Source organism: Triticum urartu, chromosome 6A (assembly GCF_056163025.1).
Source record: "Triticum urartu cultivar PI428250 chromosome 6A, HENAU_Tu73, whole genome shotgun sequence".
Lineage (NCBI taxonomy): Eukaryota > Viridiplantae > Streptophyta > Magnoliopsida > Poales > Poaceae > Triticum > Triticum urartu.
Window position 1 is genome coordinate 140,077,386 of NC_141878.1, and position 23,340 is coordinate 140,100,725.

Here is a 23,340-nt window from a genome sequence, read left to right on the forward strand (position 1 = left end):
GTCTCAGTGGGCACCACGTCACAGCTCGAGCCCTTGTTAGCAAGGCCTTCCGTACAGGGTTTTATTGGCTGACGGCCCGAGCAGATGCACAGGACCTTGTCCAACGTTGCGTTGGATGCCAACTTTTCGCCAACCAAACCACATGCCCCCACTGCCCTACAAACAGTCCACATCACTTGGCCTTTTGCGGTCTGGGGATTGGATATGGTTGGACCCCTTAAAGGAGGAATCCATAAGAAAAAATATCTACTGGTCATGGTGGATAAATTCACAAAGTGGATAGAGGCCAAACCAGTTAAAACGGTCGAGTCTGAGCCGGTGATAGAATTCTTATCCGGCGTTGTGCACTGCAATGGTGTGCCACACAGCATCATCACCGACAATGGCTCCAATTTTACAGCCGACGAGGTGAAAACCTGGTGCGCTAATCTGGGCATTAAGCTCGACTATGCCTCCGTCTATCACCCACAAACAAATAGTCAGGTCGAAATGGCCAATGGTCTTATTATGAGTGGCATTAAACCCAGACTAGTGCGGTTTCTGAGAGAATCATACAAGCACTAGGTTGAGGAGCTCGACTCCGTACTCTGGGGCTGCAAACCACGCCCAACCGTACTACTGGATACACTCCTTTCTTAATGGTGTATGGTGCAAAGGCGGCGTTACCCTGCGATATTATCCATGACTCACCTCGAGTGCGCATGTACGAAGAGAGAGAGGCCGAGCTTGATCGGCAGGACAACCTAGATGCCCTAGAGGAAGAGTGCGATGTCGCAAAAGCCCGTTCCACATTTTATCAACAGCAGGCCCGCAGATATCAAAGCAGAGAAGTACGAGCCAAGACTTACGTTCGTGAATTCGTTCTACGCTTGCCGGAGAAGAAAAAGGACAAACTCAAGCCCAAGTGGGAGGGTCCCTTCATCATTGACGAAGTTCTCACTGGAGGAGCGTATCGCCTGCGTGATGCATCAGACAATCGCCTAGAGCCGAACCCTTGGAACACGGTCAGACTCTGAAGATTCTATGCCTAGCGCCAAACTATTTGTTCGTTTCTTTCCCCCTGTGGTTTCCATTATTTTCTCTCACTTTTTCATTTTTCTTTTTTCGCCCTAAAGCTCTTGTGCGGCTAGACCACGCACCTTGGACCTATACATCTTCAAATATGTATGGCCATTATACCTGGGGGCTTCTTGAATAGAAGCTTGTTATTATCATTTCTCTAGCATCAAGCTCCTCACATATGCGTTTTTTTCCATATGTACCTTTTCTTCGCCATTATATGCATTGATATGACTTAAGTTTTGGCCAAGCTGGGTTGTCTGGCTCCTGTGCTTATGCCCTACGTTCCCGTTAGTTCAGCTAGGGCATAAAGGGAGCACCTCTGCGATTGTTACTGCCGGGTCATCCGGATGTGTACCTCAGACTGGGTCAGGCCAAAAGCTAGCGTTCTTAAGGGAATATTCGGTCGATGAATTAAAGATGTTTTTTGCATTCACACCATTGTGAAACCCCAGAAGCTATATACATTGTGCTTTTTCCATCATAGTTCGGACATGCACGCTAACGCATGCACACCCACGGAAAGGAACCCTTAACGAAACTATTCTCTCTGGAAGATGTTTCTTACAATCTTAATGTAATATAACATAACTAGACGGATAAAACTTGTTTGTTCAAGCAACTATGACCCCTACGCTTGGTTTCCACGCATACCTCGGTTTATTTTGCCGCTCAGGTATTCGGATGCACTCCGCACCTTCGGGTCGAGAGGTAAAAGCGAAAAGGTCTGCCATGACAATCGTTTTACAATCCAGCTTGAGTTGAATATATCCAGGAAAGTACATAGTCACTTAAGACTCAAAATTTTCATGTTCTATGCCGTCCAACAGGCAGTCTAATTTACAATCCTCTTGGGAATACTTGGCAGCTACTTCTACTTGGTCATATACCAAACTAACGGGAACCTCCTTCCCGTCTGACCCTAGAGGTCCGACTCGGGCCATGCGATTCGGATCAAGCTTGGTATACCGTGCTTTCACCATAACCAGGCCTCCCATGCACCTTCCCGGCTGGCCGATATTTTCCATAATCGGAAACGCCACTGGGCTCCCTTGAATAGCTCTACCAGCTCCTCCATACTTCCTGGAGGGGAGACGGAAGCCCACAAGGCCTTGGCAACGCTCTGCATTGCGAGCCGAGCTTTCTCGTGCATTTGGGACAGCCCTTGCAGTAGATCGCTCGTCGATCCGGACACCTCCTCTTCGGGACGGCCCGTCAGCATACCTACAAACGTACCTCTATCAGACCCTTTGCATCGCGCAATCAAAATAAGGTAAGTTCCGCCACATACTGAATATGCCGCCTCGCAGCCTCTTATTTTCCTTTACAGAATCAGCCAGCTGGGCGCGCACATCTTTTAGCTCTTTGCCTAGCTGGGTGCTGGAATCTTGGAGCTTGTTTTTCTCCCCTCTGACCCAGGTAAGCACACGCTCGCCTGCGGCATGTAGCCTTTCGACCTCCTTTTCTCCCGCTTGAGCGGTCTTCAGCTTCTCCTCCAGTTGATCGGACGATCCTGTTTGGAGATAAGCAACAGTATTAGCACAACTGGCATATAGATATTGTTTCTCGATGGAGGGAAATATCACTAGACAATGCCTTCTTGGACTCTTGTAGTTCGGCAGTAACAGCAGTCAGCTGTGTCCGATACTTTTCTAGCTCTTGGGCTAGCAGGTCACTCTTCTCCATGAGAACCTGCTTATACAGCGATCCTTAAATCAGTTGTACCAACTGCTTCAAGTCTCGGGGGATAATAATATATGGTTATCATATCTGGACAAGGCAAACTTATTTGCACATCCTTCAAATGCCGCTCTGTGGCTCTGTTAAGCCCATCTCGAGCAGCTCGGCTGTAGGCGTCAGCCGAGCTGAAGGCATTGAACGCCTCTTTCGAGAACTTCGGGCTCGTAAAATGCCCCTCCAGCGCCGATGGTTCATGGCGCTCTCCACTTCTGAATTGGTAACAGACATATTTTCGGAACCCCCGGCTGAAGGACTGTTCGGCGCCACTCCCGTATCGGCCCCGTCTCTCTGACAGGGTCCGAACCCCGGTTGTTGGGGGTATGACTGGCCGGACCCCCGGATATAGTCTGGTGAACTCTTTTCCTGATACAGGACAAAACATAAAAGTCACAGTCGAATATGACTGCTAAAGAACATATTTACGAATCTGCACCTCTTTGATGAAGGCTTGGCTGTGTCTTCATTTGCCTTCCTTTTCGAAGGCTTGCCCGGTGTAGGAGTCGCTCTCTTCGGGGTCGCTCCTGAAGTAGCATGGCGCGTTGAACGCCTCCCCTTTGGAGCATGAGACAGTGCGGTGGGTGAGGCGGAATGAGGAAACTCTCTTGGGGGTCTCCTGATTACTTACGTGTGAGGCGGGAAATAGACCAAGATAATCGGCGATGATGGCCACTTCTGTGCCGTCATAGCTCACCTGGTAGAACACCCCGCCCTCGAGCACCACAGATATATACGGATCCTCTTCGAATCCGGGGTCAAGCTCCCGATTGTGGTCCTCTGGCTGAGGGGCGGGGCTATGAAGCCCCTTGGAGACCTTGCGCCAGTGCTGTCATAAGTGAGCGGGTTAAATACTCACTAAAGATTACTTGAGGAACGAAATGAGTAAAGTGGAGGACTGGGGACTTACCCAGCTAGGAGGATCATACATCGAATACCTGTCTCTGCGCTTAATGTGAAGGAACTCCTCTTCCTCCCCCTTGAACAGTTCAACCAATATGTTGGCCAAAGCGGCGGGGGTGTCCGGACCCTTCCGACTACAGCGGGAGGCGTCATCCTCCCCATTGTAATGCCACATTAGAATCCCTCTGTATTGGAGCGGCTAAACCCCTCGTACTATGGAGGTCGCCATTACCTCGACTATTGTTAATCCGGACTGGGCGAGCGTCCTTATCTTGTCCATGAGTTGACGAACTTACGCACTATCATCCTCCTAAAGACTCCGAGGGTGCCAGCTGTGGCGTTTCTTGAACGGAACGCTTGTGAACTCGGGAAGAGCCTTCGGAACTGGGCTGGGAAGTGTGACGTCCTCAATATAAAACCATTCAGAAGGCCATTCTCTGGATGCCTTCCTTGGTGTACCGGACAGGTATCCGGTATCGGTGATGCGCCATATTTCGGCTCCGCCCACTTCAAATATTGATCCCTCATGGTTATGAGGGACGAGGCAGAATAGATTTCTCCACAATTCAAAGTGGGGCCTCGCAACCTAGAAACAACTCGCATAAAGTGACATAACCCGCGATGTGCGGGATGGAGGCCGGAGTGAAGTTGTGCAGTTGGAGGCCATAATACTCTAGAAGACCTCGAAGGAACATATGAATTGGAAACCCGACGCCTCTTAGTAGATAGGGGACAAAACACACTCATTCCCCCTTGGATGGATTAGGGAAACCCTCTGCCTGGGTCTCGCCATTAAAGGAGGCCAGCCCTGCCCGAACGGGGACCAAATCTGCAGGAGGAAGAGATCCCTATTTTTGCAGCTTCTCCAGCTGATTGTGGGATATAGAGCACTTCTCCCACTCACCTTTTTCTGGGCCACAGGGATGGGAGGAGGATCCAGGAGGACTAGCCATGTTAGTATGGTTTTTCCTAGCGATCTCTGAGGATTTTTCTGCGTGGTGCCGAATGGATCAAAGATCCAGTCTCTTTAAATAGACATTTTTTCTCATGTCGCCGGGGTGTTATTTGCAAAAATACCCTGACCTATTACATTCGCTTGACACGTTGAACCTGAAGCTGTTGATGCGCAAAAACCGAGGGGTATGACATTAAATGGAAGGCCGAATACATCACTTGGTGGTCAGAGGAGGAGGAACCCACCTTGCAATGCCGAAGACAATCTATGCGCCGAACACCTCGTCATTGAAGCCTGGTTTGGGGGCTACTGAGGGAGTCCTAGACTAAGGGGTCCTCGGGTGTTTGGCCTGTTAGCCATGGGCCGGACTGATGGGCTGTGAAGATACAAAGACCGAAGACTCTACCCGTGTCCAGATGGTACTCTTCTTGGCGTGGAAGGCAAGCTTGGCGATCAAATACATAGATTCCTTTCTCTGTAACCTACCTCTTGTAACGCTAGATCCTCCCGGGTGTCCATATAAACCGGAGGACTTAGTATGGAGGGGAGAGACTCATTACCCTAGTCATACAAGCTAGACTTCTAGGGTTTAGCCATTACGATCTTGTGGTAGATCAACTCTTGTAATACTCATATTCATCAAGATCAATCAAGCAGGAAGTAGGGTATTACCTCCATAGAGAGGGCCCGAACCTGGGTAAACATTGTGTCCCATGTCTCCTGTTACCATCGACCTTAGACGCGCAGTTCGGGACCCCTACCCGAGATTCGCCGGTTTTGACACCGACAACGGTCCGTTACTGGCATGTTCCGGTTGTGGGCCAAATTCAGCCTGTGGTTACATTCAGCCCGTTTGTGGCCCGTTAGCCCATTGGGTTGTTGTCATAGCGTTATCAAATACGGCCTATTAACGGCCCATTATGGTCCACGAATAGTACGGCCCATGTTTGGCGAAATGATTATACGCCCCGTAGAAGGCCCATGGATCCTACGGCCCGTAGAAGACCAATGGATCATACGACCCGTATAAGGCCCATGGATGATACAGCCCGTATAAATTCCATGGATCCTATGGCCCGTAGAAGGCCCATGGATCCTACGTCTCGCAGGAGTACCATGGTTACAACAGTCTATGTGTTGCCATGATTATTGTGGCCTAGTTACCAAAAATAGGTTATTGTGGACACTAGAAAAACGCGGAAAAAGAACTGCAGCGACTACAAGCCAACAACTAAACAAGACAATAAGGAAATAAACAAGCAAGCAACTAATGCTAGCCTATTACAGCTATTACACATATTACATCCATTAGGCATCAAAGTTCGCCACCAATGCAAATATAGGGAACAAAGCAGCATATTACATACACTGGCCGTCAAAATTGGCCAGTGGTGCAAATAAATGCAGCAGCAAAACAAGTCCATAACTGAAACAACTTCACAAGATCTCAAGAAATGTTATCCTGGGTATCCACCATGCTAGCATTAAGCTTAGCAAGCTTATTAGCTTTGTCCTGTTTGGCGCTAAAATCCTCCAACGCTTGTTGTTGCATGATATGTCCATTTTGCATCATGTTTTCTTATTGTTATTTATAATGTTTTTATCCATTATAATGCTTTTTGGAGTAATTCTAATGCCTTTTCTCTCATAATTTACAATGTACACACAAAGAGGGAGAATTCCGGCCGCTGGAAATCTGGACCTGGAAAAGCTACGTCAGGCCACCTATTCGGCACAACTCCAAACAAGCTGAAACTTGACGAAGATTTTTATGGAATATATAAGAATTATTGGAGCAAATAACTACCAGAGGGGGCCCACCAAGTGGGCACAACCCACCTGGCCCACCTCCGGTGCCCATCTTCTGGTATATAGGTCATTTTGACCTAGAAAAAATAAGGAGAAGACTTTCGGGATGGAGCGCCGCCGTCTCGAGGCGGAACTTGGGCAGGAGAACTTTTGCCCTCCGGTGGAGCGATTCCGCCGGGGGAACTTCCCTCCCGGAGGGGGAAATCATCGTCATCATCATCACCAACAACTATCCCATCTTGGGGAGGGCAATCTCCATCAACATCTTCAACAACACCATCTCATCTCAAACCTTAGTTCATCTCTTGTGTTCAATCTTGTTACTGGAACTATAGATTGGTGCTTGTGGGTGACTAGTAGTGTTGATTACATCTCGTAGTTGATTACAATATGGTTTATTTGGTGGAAGATTATATGTTCAGATCCAATATGATATTTAATACTCCTCTGATCATGAGCATGTTTATCATTTGTGAGTAGTTACTTTTGTTCTCGAGGTCACGGGAGAAATCATGTTGCAAGTAATCATGTGAATTTGATATGTGTTTGATATTTTGATAGTATGTATGTTGTGATTCCCTTAGTGGTGTCATCTGAACGTCGACTACATGACACTTCACCATATTTGGGCCTAAGGGAATGCATTGTGGAGTAGCAATTATATGAAGGGTTGCGAGAGTGACAGAAGCTTAAACCCCAGTTTATGCGCTATTCCGTAAGGGACCGATTGGATCCAAAAGTTTAATGCTATGGTTAGAATTTATTCTTAATACTTTTCTCGTAGTTGTGGATGCTTGCGGGAGGGTTAATCATAAGTAGGAGGTTGTTCAAGTAAGAACATCACCTAAGCACAGGTCCACCCACATATCAAATTATCAAAGTAGCAAACAGAAATCGAACCAACATGATGAAAGTGACTAGATGAAATTCCCGCGTACCCTCAAGAACGCTTTGCTTATCATAAGAGACTGTTTTGGCCTGTCCTTTGCCTCAAAAGGATTGGGTACCTTGCTGCATATTTGTTACTACTATCGTTACTTGCTCGTTACAAATTATCTTGCTATCAAACTACTCCGCTACTTACAATGTCAGCACTTGCAGACATTACCTTACTGAAAACTACTTGTCGTTTCCTTCTGCTCCTCATTGGGTTCGACACTCTTACTTATCGAAAAGAGCTACAATTGATCCCCTATACTTGTGGGTCATCTAGGCTATTTTTTGGCGCCGTTGCCAGGGAGTGAAGCGCCTTTGGTAAGTGGAAATTGCTAAGGAAACATTTATATAGTGTGCTGAAATTTATTGTCACTTGTTACTATGGAAAACAATCCTTTGAGGGGTTTGTTCGTGGTATCTTGACCTCATCCGGAACCACAATTAGTTACCCCTCAACCTACCGCATCTACTGAAAATATTTAATATGAAATTCCTTCGGGTATGATAGAACAACTGCTAGCTAATCCTTATGCAGGAGATGGAACCGAACATCCTGATTTGCACTTGATATATGTGGAACAAATTTGTGGATTGTTTAAGCTTGCAGGTTTACCCAAAGATGAACTTATGAAAAAGGTTTTCCCTTTATCTTTGAAGGTAAAAGCATTGGCGTGGTATAGGCTATGCCATGATATTGGATCTTGGAATTGGAATTATATATATATAATTTTTGGCCTCGTGAAGGAAAAAGTATCCTATGTATCTAGTTCATTGTGATCAAAGTTATATATATAATTTTTGGCCTCGTGAAGGAAAAAGTATCGCTCTAGCTTGGGGGAGGCTTAAGTCAATGTTATATTCTTTCCCCAATCATGAGCTCTCAAGAGAAATTATTATCCAGAATTTTTATGCTCGGCTTTCTCGTAATGACCAAACCATGCTTGATACTTCTTGTGTTGGTTCTTTTATGAAGAAGACTATTGAATTCCGGTGGGATCTTTTGGAAAGAATTAAACGCAACTCTGAAGATTGGGAACTCGCCGAAGGTAAAAAGTCAGGTATTAAACTTAAGTATGATTGTGTTAAATCTTTTATGAATGCCGATGCTTTTCAAAAGCTAAATATGGACTTGACTCTGAGATAGTAGCCTCCTTTTGTGAATAATTTGCTACTCATGTTGAACTCCCTAAAGAGAAGTGGTTTAAATATCGCCCACCTATGAAAGAAGAAATTAAAGAACCGCTACCAACTAAGGAAGAAACTATACTTTATAATGTTGATCAAGTTGTCCCTTCTGCTTATATTGAGAAACCACCTTTCCCTGTTAGGATAAAGGAACATGCTAAAGTTTCAACTGTGGTTAAAAAAAGCTATATTAGAACACCTAAACCTGATGAACAAATTAAAGTAGAACCTAGCATAGCTATGGTTAAAGATCTCTTAGAAGAAGATATAGATGGGCATGTTATTTACTTGTGTGAAGAAGCTGCTAGAATTGCTAAACCTGATAAAAGGGATAAACATAGACCTATTGTGGGCATGCCTGTCATCTCAGTTAAAATAGGAGATCACTGTTATCATGGTTTATGTGACATGGGTGCTAGTGTGAGTGCTATTCCTTACACCTTTATCAAGAAATTATGAAAGACATAGCACCTGTAGAGTTAGAAGAAATAGATGTTACTATTAAACTTGCTAATAGAGACACCATATCACCATTTGGGATTGTTAGAGATGTTGAAGTCTCGTGTGGGAAAAAAATACCCTACTGATTTTCTTGTTCTTGGTTCCCCACAAGATGACTTCTGTCCCATTATCTTTGGTAGACCTTTCTTGAACACCATTAATGCTAAGATAGATTGTTAGAAACAAACTGTTGGTGTTAGGTTCGGTGATGAGTCTCATGAGTTTAATTTTTCCAAGTTTAGTAGAAATCTTTATGAAAAATAATTGCCTAGTAAGGATGAATTAATTGGTCTTGCTTCTATTGTTGTACCACCTACTGATCCTTTAGAACAATATTTGCTAGACCATGAAAATGATTTACATATGCATGAAAGAAATGAAATAGGTAAGATTTTCTTTGAACAACGTCCTCTGCTTAAACACAATTTGCCTATTGAAACTCTGGGAGTTCCTCCTCCACCTAAAGGTGATCCTATGTTTGAATTAAAACAATTGCCAGACACTTTGAAATATACTTATCTTGGTGAAAAGGAAATATATCCTATTATTATTAGTGCTAACCGTACCTTCAAAAACATGACTAAGAAATATTATTGAAAGTTCTAAGGAAGCACCGAGCTGCTATTGGATATACTCTTGATGATTTAAAGGGCATTAGTCCCACTCTATGTCAGCACAAAATTAATATGGAACCTGATGCTAAACCTGTTGTTGATCACCAACGTCGGTTAAAACCGAAGATGAAAGAGGTGGTAAGAACGGAAATATTAAAACTTCTGGAAGCAGGTATAATATATCCCATAGCTGATTGTAGATGGTAAGTCCTGTTGTGTCCCTAAGAAAGGAGGTATTACTATTGTTCCTAATGATAAAAATGAACTTATTCCACAAAGAATTATTCCAGGCTATAGAATGGTAATTGATTTTAGAAAATTAAACAAAGCAACTAGAAAAGATCATTAACCTTTGCCTTTTATTGATCAAATGCTTGAAAGATTATCTAAGCACACACACTTTTGTTTCCTTGATGGATATTCTGGCTTTTCACAAATACCTGTTTCTCAACCTGATCAAGAAAATACCACTTTTACTTGTCCCTTTGGAACATATGCTTATAGACATATGCCTTTTGGTTTATGTAATGCACCTGCTACCTTTCAAAGATGTATGACTGCTATATTCTCTGATTTTTGTGAAAAGATAATTGAGGTTTTCATGGATGACTTCTCTGTTCACGGGAAGTCTTTTGATGATTCTTTAAGCAATCTTGATCGAGTTTTGTAGAGATGTGAACAAACAAATCTTGTCTTGAATTGGGAGAAGTGCCACTTTATGGTTAATGAAGGCATTGTCTTGGGTCATAAAATTTCTGAAAGAGGTATTGAAGTGGACCAAGATAAGGTTGATGCAATTGAGAAAACTAGATGACACCCCACGCGTTGCTGTGGGAATACATGCTAAAAATAAAACTAACAATAACAATAAACATTTCTTTAAATAGAAGTGGAAATAACAAAATATTTTTTAGGAAACCTAAGTTTGGGGAAAACCGGAAGCTTGAAGCAAAAATATTGATATATCTTAAAATTATGTTTAGTAGTAGAGCACTAGATCACGTGACCATATGAAAGGTAAACTGCCATAGACATCACAACTGACATAGAACAAAAGAAAGGCATGAACTATCCGAGCCTAGTTAAAAAATTGAAGGGCAAAAGAAAGGCATGAATGACCAGAACCTGATCCAAAAATATGCCCACAAAAATCTTCCAAGGACAAAAAATATAGCTGCTAGTAATAGTAGTCGGTAACATCAAGAAATGAAATTAATTCTCGTCCCCAAATTTACATACTAATAACAATGGAACAGGTACCAAGATTTGAAATTAAAGTCGCATCAACGTTCTAAGTGAGGATGGGCAACAAATAATTAACGCGACCAGACCAGCGTAAGAAAAAAGGCACCTTTTGTTTTACCTGCGGTGGGGCTTCAATTATCGATACTATGGCCACACCAATAGAAGTAGCCCATTGGTCTGCACCGGCGCATGCACACTGCCTGACACCGTTAAGTGTGTGTGCTGAAGTGACACCGTCGAGGGTGTTGACTAGTCAGTGGTGTCGATGATGCGGAGTGTAATGCAATCGGTCATCCCAGCTAACGGAGGCAATCTTTGGTTAATCAGCATAACTTAGTCAACCCCAATACCCCATCCTAACCACAACCAAATGAAACGACACAAAAATGACTCAAATGAAGTTAGCGGGTGGGTTAAGAAAAAATACAAAATCCAATTGTAGAAGGATGAGTAGCAGAGGCGTGTGCATAGTTGGTTGCAATACCAGACCGACATCTCCATCTGCCTGTTCCTCTCCCAGCCCTAAAGGAAGCCAGCACGGGACTCATGTACACCTGATTAGATTGCTGAATTTAGTTTCACCGGAACAGAGAGAGAGGAGGAGGAGGAGGATGACCGCCTCCATCTCAACAATGCCACAGGGCACCACAGGATTCCCACTAGGAATGGAATCATAATCAGAGAGAGAGGAAAAGCATCAACATCGCTGCCATGTCGATGGCGCTACAACTCACCAGATCCGTTCACACCTGGAATAGAACCATAGTCGGAGAGAGCATAGAGAGCCGACGGACACGCCGAAGACCGATGGTCATGACCAGATGCGAAGATTGCCTGTTTTTCTAGCCGCATAGAGGCGGCTATTTAGGGGTGGGGGAGATACGGCGTGATGGAAGACTGTTTGGCTCTTTTCTTAATGAGACGGTCGGTGTACTTGTCAATCAATACCATTGGACTTTCCGTTCGTGAAATGTGAACATAAAAATAGCTAAAACGAAGAATAATTGTTGATGTGGCAAAGTGATGAGGTGGATAGGCTGCATGTCAAGAAAAATAAGATAGTGGGGATAAACTATTTAGGTATTATAGATGCCATGCCCTAAAGATATAAAAGTTATTCATAGTTTCTTAGGTCATGTTGGTTTCTATAGGAGATTTATCAAAGACTTTTCTAAAATTTCTAGGACTCTTACTAGTCTTTTGCAAAAGGATATTCCTTTTATTTTTTATGATGATTGTTTAGAAGCCTTTGAAACACTCAAGAAAGCCTTAATTTCTACACCTATTGTTCAACCAGCTGATTGGAACTTGCCTTTTGAAATTATGTGTGATGCTAGTGATTATGCTGTTGGTGCCGTTCTAGGACAAAGAGTTGATAAGAAATTGAATGTTATTCATTATGCTAGTAAAACTCTAGACGGTGCTCAGAGAAATTGTGCTAGTACTGAAAAGGAATTCTTAGCAGTGGTGTTTGCTTGTGATAAATTTAGACCTTATATTGTTGATTCCAAAGTAACTGTTCACACAGACCATGCTGCTATTAAATATCTTATGGAAAAGAAAGATGCTAAACCTAGACTTATTCATTGGGTTCTCTTGTTAGAAGAATTTGATTTACATATCATTGATAGAAAAGGCGCTGAGAACCCCATAGCTGATAACTTTTCTAGGCTTGAAAATGTGCTTGATGACCCACTACCTATTGATGATAGTTTTCCTGATGAGCAGTTAGCTGCAATAAATGTTTCTCAAGGTACTCCTTGGTATGCTGACTATGCTAATTACGTTGTTGCTAAATACTTACCACCTAGCTTTACTTACCAACAAAATAAAAAAATTCTTCTATGATTTAAGACATTACTTTTGGGATGACCCTCATCTATATAAAGAAGGAGTAGATGGTATTATTAGACGTTGTGTACCTGAGAATGAACAGGGAAAAATCCTACGGAAATGTCACTCCGAAGCTTATGGAAGGCATCATGCTGGAGATACAACTGCTCACAAGGTATTGCAATCTGGATTTTATTGGCCTACTCTCTGCAAGGATGCCCGTAAGTTCGTCTTATCTTGTGATGAATGTCAAAGAATAGGTAATATCGGTAAGCATCAAGAAATGCCTATGAATTATTCACTTGCTATTGAACCATTTTACGTTTGGGGATTTGATTACATGGGACCTTTTCCTTCCTCTAATGGGTATACACATATTTTGGTTGTTGTTGATTATGTTACTAAGTGGGTAGAAGCTATTCCAACCAGTAGTGTTGATCACAACACCTCTATTAAAATGCTTAAGGATGTTATTTTCCGAAGGTTTGGAGTCCCCATATATTTAATGACTGATGGTGGTTCACACTTTATTCATGGTGCTTTCTGTAAAATGCTTGCCAAGTATGATGTTAACCATAGAATTGCATCACCCTATCATCCCCAGTATAGTGGTCAAGTTGAGCTTAGCAACAGAGAAACAAAATTAATTTTGCAAAATATTGTCAATAGGTTCTAGAAGAATTGGTCTAAGAAATTAGATGATGCACTTTGGGCTTATAGAACAACATATAAAAATCCTATGGGTATGTCTCCTTATAAAATGGTTTATGGAAAAGCTTATCATTTGCCTCTTGAGTTAGAACATAAAGCATTTTGGGCAGTTAAAGAAATCAACTATGATTTCAAACTTGCTGGTGAAAAGAGGTTAATTGATATTATCTCTCTAGATGAATGGAGAACCCAAGCTTATGATAATGCAAAATTATTCAAAGAAAAAGTTAAAAGATGGCATGACAAAAGAATTCAAAAGTGTGAGTTTAAAGTCGGAGAATATGTTCTTTTGTACAACTCTCGTTTCAGATTCTTTGCAGGAAAACTCCTCTCAAAATGTGAAGGCCCATATGTCATTGAGGAGGTTTACCGGTCTAGAGCCATTAAAATAAATAATTCCGAAGGTACTAACCCGGAGGTTGTCAATGGGCAACGAATAAAGCATTATATCTCAGGTACGCCCATTAATATCGAAAGTAATATTATCCAAACTTTGACGCCGGAAGAACACATAAAAGAGTCCTTCTGGAACACTCCAGAATCGTGAAAATAAGGAGGTACGTGATATGGTAAGTAAACGGACTCTGAAAAATCTGAAAAAATATTTTTTATCAGTTTTGGAATATTTAAGAATTTTGGAAATAAAGGACCTTCCAGGAAGCATCCCCTGGTGGGCACAATACACCAGGGCGCCAGGCTTGCCTGGCGCGCCCAGGTGGGTTGTGCCCACCTGGGACACCTTCCGTACTCCGTTTTTCTCCTGTATGCTTGTCCTCCAAGATAAAAAAATCTATATATACTTCATGAACCTGTTAGCGACCGTATCGCGGAGAAAATCCTCAGTTCTCTTTTCTTGTTGTTTCCGGTTAGATTTATCAAGCCAGGCATCATGTCTTTCTGCGCCTCCAACCACATGGAAGAAGATGCTTGGCTGATGAAGATCGAGACGAAGAGGAGGAACCTACGGACGCCATCAAGGGAGACAAGGGCAAGGAAGCTACCGTAGATCCATCCCCGGTGGCAACACAAGCACTACTAGCCGAGGAGGAGGAAGATATGTAAGTCCTACCTTACTCACCTCACTCCTGCTGAGATTGAAGCTTTTCGCGTCATTGAAATAGTTCGCATACAAAATAAGTATCTCACTTGCGAAAATAATCTGCATCAAGAGCATATCACCTATCTCCGGAGCGTCATTCTTCGGTTGGAGAATCTCTTGATCCTTAAGGATAGATTTCTTGTTCACCACCATCTTCTTCTACACCACCAAAGGAGAATTGAGTATCGGGTATGGGCACTCCCTTTGGCTTCCGCCAAGCTTGGGGAGGTGCCCCGGTATCGTATCATCCCACTATCTTTTTGCTTTTACTTATCTTAGTTCGATCTTTTGCTTTAGAATGAATGAAATTTTAGTTCAATCCTTTCTTATTTGAGAGTTTGCTTAGTGATCTATCCTTGTAATCGTGTGCAAGTTATATAATCAAGCGTAGTTTGAGTTTTTGCTTTGTTTACTTTCATGTTGCAAATAAAGAAAAGAAATAAGAAAGAAAGAAAAAGAGAAATGAAATAAATAAATAAAAGAAAGGAAATAAATCAATAAGATCATATACTAATCCTATGGTAGGTGATAACACCACATAAGGAAAAGTATAAGTAGGAAATTTTATTAGAGAATGACAAACATAGCATTAGTCAATGATGCAAATCATGAAACAATTAATAAGGGAAGAGAAGATTCACATATAAATATACTATCCTAGAGATCTTTTGTGATTGTGAGCCCTCATCAAAATATTATATGCAAAAATTGTTGACGTTGGACAAGGAAGACAACTTAGTGGTTTACGTTTGTTTATATTCACATAGAAGTCATGCGGTCATAGATCCTTCAACATGTGGTGCTTGCCCCTATCTTTGCCCCCTATCTTTGCTTTGCCCCCTAACTTGTGCATCCAAAAACCCTTAAACCCAAATCTCATTTTCAAAGTGTCCACCATACCTACCTAGGGATTGAGCAAGATCCCAAAAGTAAGTTGTCATCGGTGCAAAAAGGCAATAGAAATTGCTTCTAAAAATGTGAGATCATTTAGTGTAAGAGAAAATTGAGCGTTGTACGACCTTGGATGACAAAGAATAAAAGCGACAGACTACATAATAAATGTTGTCATCTTAAGGGGAAATACAACATGATGTTCTCTTGCACTAACGGATTGAGCATACAAACAAATAAGCGCATGGCAACCTCTAATTCCCTCTGCGAAGGGCCTATCTTTTACCTTTATGTATTTACTTTTATGCAAAGATTCAAAGTTTTCCGTCTATTCCTTTTTATTTTTCTCTCTTGGCAAGCATCATGTGGTGAGGAAAGATCTAGGCACATATGTCCAGTTGAATAATGCTTTCATGAGTTATTATTGTTGACATCACCCTTGAGGTGAGTATGTTGGGAGGCAAAACAATAAACCACTATCTTTCTATGTGTCTGGTTGAAACATTTTGCTCATGTGTACACAGTGAGTGTTAGCAATCATAGAAGACTATATGATGGTTGAGTATGTGGACTTGCCTAAAGGCTCCGACATGTGACCCTTCCTGAAAAGATGATGAATTGTAGTTGCAAAATTGACTGAGAACATAGTTTGTTGGTTTCTAATAGAGTTTTAGCTTTATAATTCGATTGTGTGATGAACTGTTACTTATTCATGAGAAGTTATGATAAAAGTCTGATGTTTAAATTTGTTGTTGTTATAATAATCCACATGATGCTTCTATGTCCATATTTTGTTTTTATCGACACCTCTCTCTCAAAGCATGTGGACATGTTTTTCGATTTCGATTTTCGCTTGAGGACAAGCGAGATCTAAGCTTGAGGGAGTTGATACGTCCATTTTTCATCATGTTTTCTTACTGCTATTTATAATGTTTTTATCCATAATAATGCTTTTTGGAGTAATCCTAATGCATTTCCCTCATAATTTACAAGGTACACACAGAGGGAGAATTCCGGCAGCTCGAAATTTGGACCTGGAAAAGTTACGTCAGGCCACCTATTCTGCAAAACTCCAAACAAGCTGAAACTTGATGGAGATTTTTTATGGAATATATAAGAATTATTGGAGCAAATAACTACTAGAGGGGCCCCACCAGGTGGGCACAATGCACCTGGGCGCGCCAGGGAGCCTAGGCGCGCCCTGGTGGGTTGTGCCCTCCTCGGCCCACCTCCGGTGCCCATCTTCTGGTATATAGGTCATTTTTACCTAGAAAAAATAAGGAGAGGACTTTAGGGACGGAGCGCCTCCGTCTCGAGGCGGAACTTGGGCAGGAGCACTTTTGCCCTCCGGCGGAGCGATTCCGCCAGGGGAACTTCCCTCCCAGAGGGGGAAATCATCGTCATCATCATCACCAACAACTCTCCCATCTTGGGGACGGCAATCTCCATCAACATCTTGAACAGCACCATCTCATCTCAAACCCTAGTTCATCCCTTGTGTTCAATCTTGTTACCAGAACTACAGATTGGTGCTTGTGGGTGACTAGTAGTGTTGATTACATCTTGTAATTGATTACTCTATGGTTTATTTGGTGGAAGATTATATGTTCAGATCCAATATGCTATTTAATACTCCTAAGATGATGAGCATGTTTATCATTTGTGAGTAGTTACTTTTGTTCTTGAGGTCACGGGAGAAATCATGTTGCAAGTAATCATATGAATTTGATATGTGTTAGATATTTTCGTAGTGTGTATGTTGTGATTCCCTTAGTGGTGTCAAGTGAACGTCGACTACATGACACTTCACCATATTTGGGACTAAGGGAATGCATTGTGGAGTAGCAATTAGATGATGGGTTGCGAGAGTGATGGAAGCTTATGTTGGGGAACATAGTAATTTCAAAAAAATTCCTACACACACGCAAGATCATGGTGATGCACAGCAACGAGAGGGGAGAGTGTGATCTACGTACCCTTGTAGACCAACAGCGGAAGCGTTATGACAACGCGGTTGATGTAGTCGTACGTCTTCACGGCCCAACCGATCAAGCACCGAAACTACGGCACCTCCAAGTTCTAGCACACGTTCAGTTCGATGACGATCCCCGGACTCCGATCCAGCAAAGTGTCGGGGAAGAGTTCCGTCAGCACGACGGCGTGGTGACGATCTTGATGTTCAACTGTCGCAGGGCTTCGCCTAAGCACCACTACAATATTATCGAGGACTATGGTGGAAGGGGGCACCGCACACGGTTAAGAGAACGATCTTAGAGATAAACTTGTGTGTCTAGGGGTGCCCCTTGCCCCCGTATATAAAGGAGCCAAGGGGGGTGCGGCCGGCCCTAGGAGGAGGCGCGCAGGAGGAGTCCTACTCCTACCGGGAGTAGTACTCCCCTCCCTTTTCCTTAGTTGGATTAGGACTTGGGGGGGGGGAAGGAAGAGAGGGAAGAAAGGAAAGGGGGGGGGGGGCGCCGCCCCCCCCTCCTTGTCCAATTCAGACTTGGGGGGAGGGGCGCGCGGCAGCCCCTAGGCTTCCTCTCCTCTTCCTCCACTAGGCCCATTAAGGCCCATCAGGTTACCGGGGGGTTCCGGTAACCTCCCAGTACTCCGGTAAAATGTCGATTTCACCCAGAACACTTACGATGTCCAAACATAGGCTTCCAATATATCAATCTTTATGTCTCGACCATTTCGAGACTCCTCGTCATGTCCGTGATCACATCCGGGACTCCGAACTAACTTCGGTACATCAAAACTCATAAACTCATAATATAACTGTCATCGAAACTTTAAGCATGCGGACCCTATGGGTTCGAGAACAATGTAGACATGACTGAGACACGTCGCCGGTCAATAACCAATAGCGGAACCTGGATGCTCATATTGGCTCCCACATATTCTACGAAGATCTTTATCGGTCAGACCGCATAACAACATACGTTGTTCCCTTTGTCATCAGTATGTTACTTGCCCGAGATTCGATCGTCGGTATCTCAATACCTAGTTCAATCTCGTTACCGGCAAGTCTCTTTACTCGTTTCGTAATACATCATGTCGCAACTAACTCATTAGTTGCAATGCTTGCAAGGCTTATGTGATGTGCATTATCGAGAGGGCCCAGTGATACCTCTCCGACAATCGGAGTGACAAATCCTAATCTCGAAATACGCCAACCCAACATGTACCTTTGGAGACACCTGTAGAGCTCCTTTATAATCACCCAGTTACGTTGTGACATTTGGTAGCACACAAAGTGTTCCTCCGACAAACGGGAGTTGCATAATCTCATAGTCATAGGAACACGTATAAGTCAAGAAGAAAGCAATAGCAACATACTAAACGATCGGGTGCTAAGCTAATGGAATGGGTCATGTCAATCACATTATTCTCCTAATAATGTGATCCCGTTAATCAAATGACAACACATGTGTATGGTTAGGAAACATAACCATCTTTGATTAACGAGCTAGTCAAGTAGAGGCATACTAGTGACGTTTAGTTTGTCTATGTATTCACACAAGTATTATGTTTCCGGATAATACAATTCTAGCATGAATAATAAACATTTATCATGATATAAGGAAATAAAATAATAACATTATTATTGCCTCTAGGGCATATTTCCTTCAGTCTCCCACTTGCACTAGAGTCAATAATGTAGATTACACAGTAATGATTCTAACACCCATGGAGCTTTGGTGTTGATCATGTGTTGCTCGTGGAAGAGGCTTAGGCAACGGGTCTGCAACATTCAGATCCGTATGTATCTTGCAAATCTCTATGTCTCTCACCTGGACTAGATCCCAGATGGAATTGAAGCATCTCTTGATGTGCTTGGTTCTCTTGTGAAATCTGGATTCCTTTGCCAAGGCAATTGCACCAGTATTGTCACAAAAGATTTTCATTGGACCCGATGCACTAGGTATGACACCTAGATTGGATATGAACTCCTTCATCCAGACTCCTTTGTTTACTTCTTCCAAAGCAGCTATGTACTCTGCTTCACATATAGATCCCGCCACAACGCTTTGTTTAGAACTGCACCAATTGACAGCTCCACCGTTTAATGTAAACACGTATCCGGTTTGCGATTTAGAATCGTCCGGATCAGTGTCAAAGCTTGCATCAACGTAACCATTTACGATGAGTTCTTTGTCACCTCCATATACGAGAAACATATCCTTAGTCCTTTTCAGGTATTTCAGGATGTTCTTGACCGCTGTCCAGTGATCCACTCCAGGATTACTTTGGTACCTCCCTCCTAGACTTATAACAAGACACACATCAGGTCTGGTACACAGCATTGCATACATGATAGAACCTATGGCTGAAGCATAGGGAACATCTTTCATTCTCTCTCTATCTTCTGCAGTGGTCGGGTATTGAGTCTTACTCAACTTCACACCTTGTAACATAGGTAATAATCCTTTCTTTGCTTGATCCATTTTGAACTTCTTCAAAACTTTGTCAAGGTATGTGCTTTGTGAAAGTCCAATTAAGCGTCTTGATCTATCTCTATAAATCTTAATGCCCAATATGTAAGCAGCTTCACCGAGGTCTTTCATTGAAAAACTTTTATTAAAGTATCCCTTTATGCTATCCAGAAATTCTATATCATTTCCGATTAGTAATATGTCATCTACATATAATATCAGAAATGCTACAGAGCTCCCACTCACTTTCTTGTAAATACAGGCTCTCCAAAAGTCTATACAAACCAAATCTTTGATTACACTATCAAAGCGTTTATTCCAACTCCGAGAGGCTTGCACCAGTCCATAAATGGATCGCTGGAGCTTGCACACTTTGTTAGCTCCCTTTGGATCGACAAAACCTTCCAGCTGCATCATATACAACTCTTCTTCCAGAAATCCATTCAGGAATGCAGTTTTGACATCCATCTACCATATTTCATAATCATAAAATGCAGCAATTGCTAACATGATTCGGACAGACTTAAGCATCGCTACGGGTGATAAGGTCTCATCGTAGTCAATCCCTTGAACTTGTCGAAAACCTTTTGCGACAAGTCGACCTTTGTAGACAGTAACATTACCGTCAGCGTCAGTCTTCTTCTTGAAGATCCATTTATTTCCTATTGCTTGCCGATCATTGGGCAAGTCAACCAAAGTCCATACTTTGTTCTCATACATGGATCCCATCTCAGATTTCATGGCTTCAAGCCATTTTGCAGAATCTGGGCTCACCATCGCTTCTTCATAGTTCGTAGGTTCATCATGATCTAGTAGCATGACTTCCAGAACAGGATTACCGTACCACTCTGGTGCGGATCTTACTCTGGTTGATCTACGAGGTTCAGTACTATCTTGTTCTGAAGTTTCATGATCATCATCATTAGCTTCCTCACTAATTGGTGTAGGTGTCACAAAAAATGGTTTCTATGATGTACTACTTTCTAATAAGGGAGCAGGTACAGTTACCTCATCAAGTTCTACTTTCCTCCCACTCACTTCTTTTGAGAGAAACTCCTTCTCTAGAAAGTTTCCGAATTTAGCAACAAAAGTCTTGCCTTCGGATCTGTGATAGAAGGTGTATCCAATAGTTTCCTTTGGATATCCTATGAAGACACATTTCTCCGATTTGGGTTTGAGCTTATCAGGTTGAAGCTTTTTCACATAAGCATCGCAGCCCCAAACTTTCAGAAATGACAACTTTGGTTTCTTGCCAAACCACAGTTCATAAGGTGTCGTCTCAATGGATTTTGATGGTGCCCTATTTAACGTGAATGCGACCGTCTCTAAAGCATAACCCCAAAACAATAACGGTAAATCAGTAAGAGACATCATAGATCACACCATGTCTAGTAAAGTACGATTACGATGTTCGGACACACCATTACGCTGTGGTGTTCCGGGTGGCGTGAGTTGCGAAACTATTCCGCATTGTTTCAAATGTACACCAAACTCGTAACTCAAATATTCTCCTCCATGATCAGATCGTAGGAATTTTATTTTCTTGTTACGATGATTTTCAACTTCACTCTGAAATTCTTTGAACTTTTCAAATGTTTCAGACTTATGTTTCATTAAGTAGATATACCCATATATGCTTAAGTCATCTGTGAAGGTGAGAAAATAACGATATCCGCCACGAGCCTCAACATTCATCGGACCACATACATCTGTATGTATGATTTCCAACAAATCTGTTGCTCTCTCCATAGTACCGGAGAACGGTGTTTTTGTCATCTTACCCATAAGGCACGGTTCGCAAGTACCAAGTGATTCATAATCAAGTGGTTCCAAAAGTCCATCAGTATGGAGTTTCTTCATGCGCTTTACACCGATATGACCTAAACGGCAGTGCCACAAATAAGTTGCACTATCATTATCAACTCTACATCTTTTGGCTTCAACATTATGAATATGTGTGTCACTACTATCGAGATTTAATAAGAATAGACCATTCTTCATGGGTGCATGACCATAAAAGATTTTACTCATATAAATAGAACAACCATTATTCTCTGATTTAAATGAATAACCGTCTCGCATCAAACAAGATCCAGATATAATGTTCATGCTCAACGCTGGCACCAAATAACAATTATTTAGGTCTAATACTAACCCCGAAGGTAGATGTAGAGGTAGCGTGCCGACCGCGATCACATTGACTTTGGAACCATTTCCCACGCGCATCGTCTCCTCATCCTTATCAATCTTCGCTTAATGCGTAGTACCTGTTTCGAGTTGCAAATGTTAGCAACAGAACCAGTATCAAATACCCAGGTGCTACTGCGAGCATTAGTAAGGTACACATCAATAACATGTATATCGTATATACCTTTGTTCAGCTTGCCATCCTTCTTATCCGCCAAATACGTGGGGCAGTTCCGCTTCCAGTGACCAGTCTGCTTGTAGTAGAAGCACTCAGTTTCAGGCTTAGGTCCAGATTTGGGTTTCTTCTCTTGAGCAGCAACTTGCTTGTTGTTCTTTTTGAAGTTCTCTTTCTTCTTTCCTTTGCCCTTTTTCTTGAAACTAGTGGTCTTGTTGACCATCAACACTTGATGCTCCTTCTTGATTTCTACCTCCGCAGCTTTCAGCATTGCGAAGAGCTCGGGAATAGTCTTATTCATCCCTTGCATATTATAGTTCATCACGAAGCTCTTGTAGCTAGGTGGCAGTGATTGGAGAATTATGTCAATGACGCAATCATCTGGAAGATTAACTCCCAATTGAATCAAGTGATTATTATACCCAGACATTTTGAGTATATGCTCACTCACAGAATTGTTCTCCTCCATCTTGCATCTATAGAACTTATTGGAGACTTCATATCTCTCAATCCGGGCATTTGCTTGAAATATTAACTTCAACTCCCGGAACATCTCATATGCTCCATGACGTTCAAAACGTCGTTGAAGTCCCGATTCTAAGCCGTAAAGCATGGCACACTGAACTATCAAGTAGTCATCAGCTTTGCTCTGCCAGACATTCATAACATCTGGTGTTACTCCAGCAGCAGGCCTGGCACCCAGCGGTGCTTCCAGGATGTAATTCTTCTGTGCAGCAATGAGGATAATCCTCAAGTTATGGACCCAGCCCGTGTAATTGCTACCATCATCTTTCAACTTTGCTTTCTCAAGGAACGCATTAGAATTCAACGGAACAACAGCACGGGCCATCTATCTACAATCAAACATAAACAAGCAAGATACTATCAGGTACTAAGTTCATGATAAATTAAAGTTCAATTAATCATATTACTAAAGAACTCCCACTTAGATAGACATCCCTCTAATCCTCTAAGTGATCACGTGATCCAAATCAACTAAACCATGTCTGATCATCACGTGAGATGGAGTAGTTTCATTGGTGAACATCACTATGTTGATCATATCT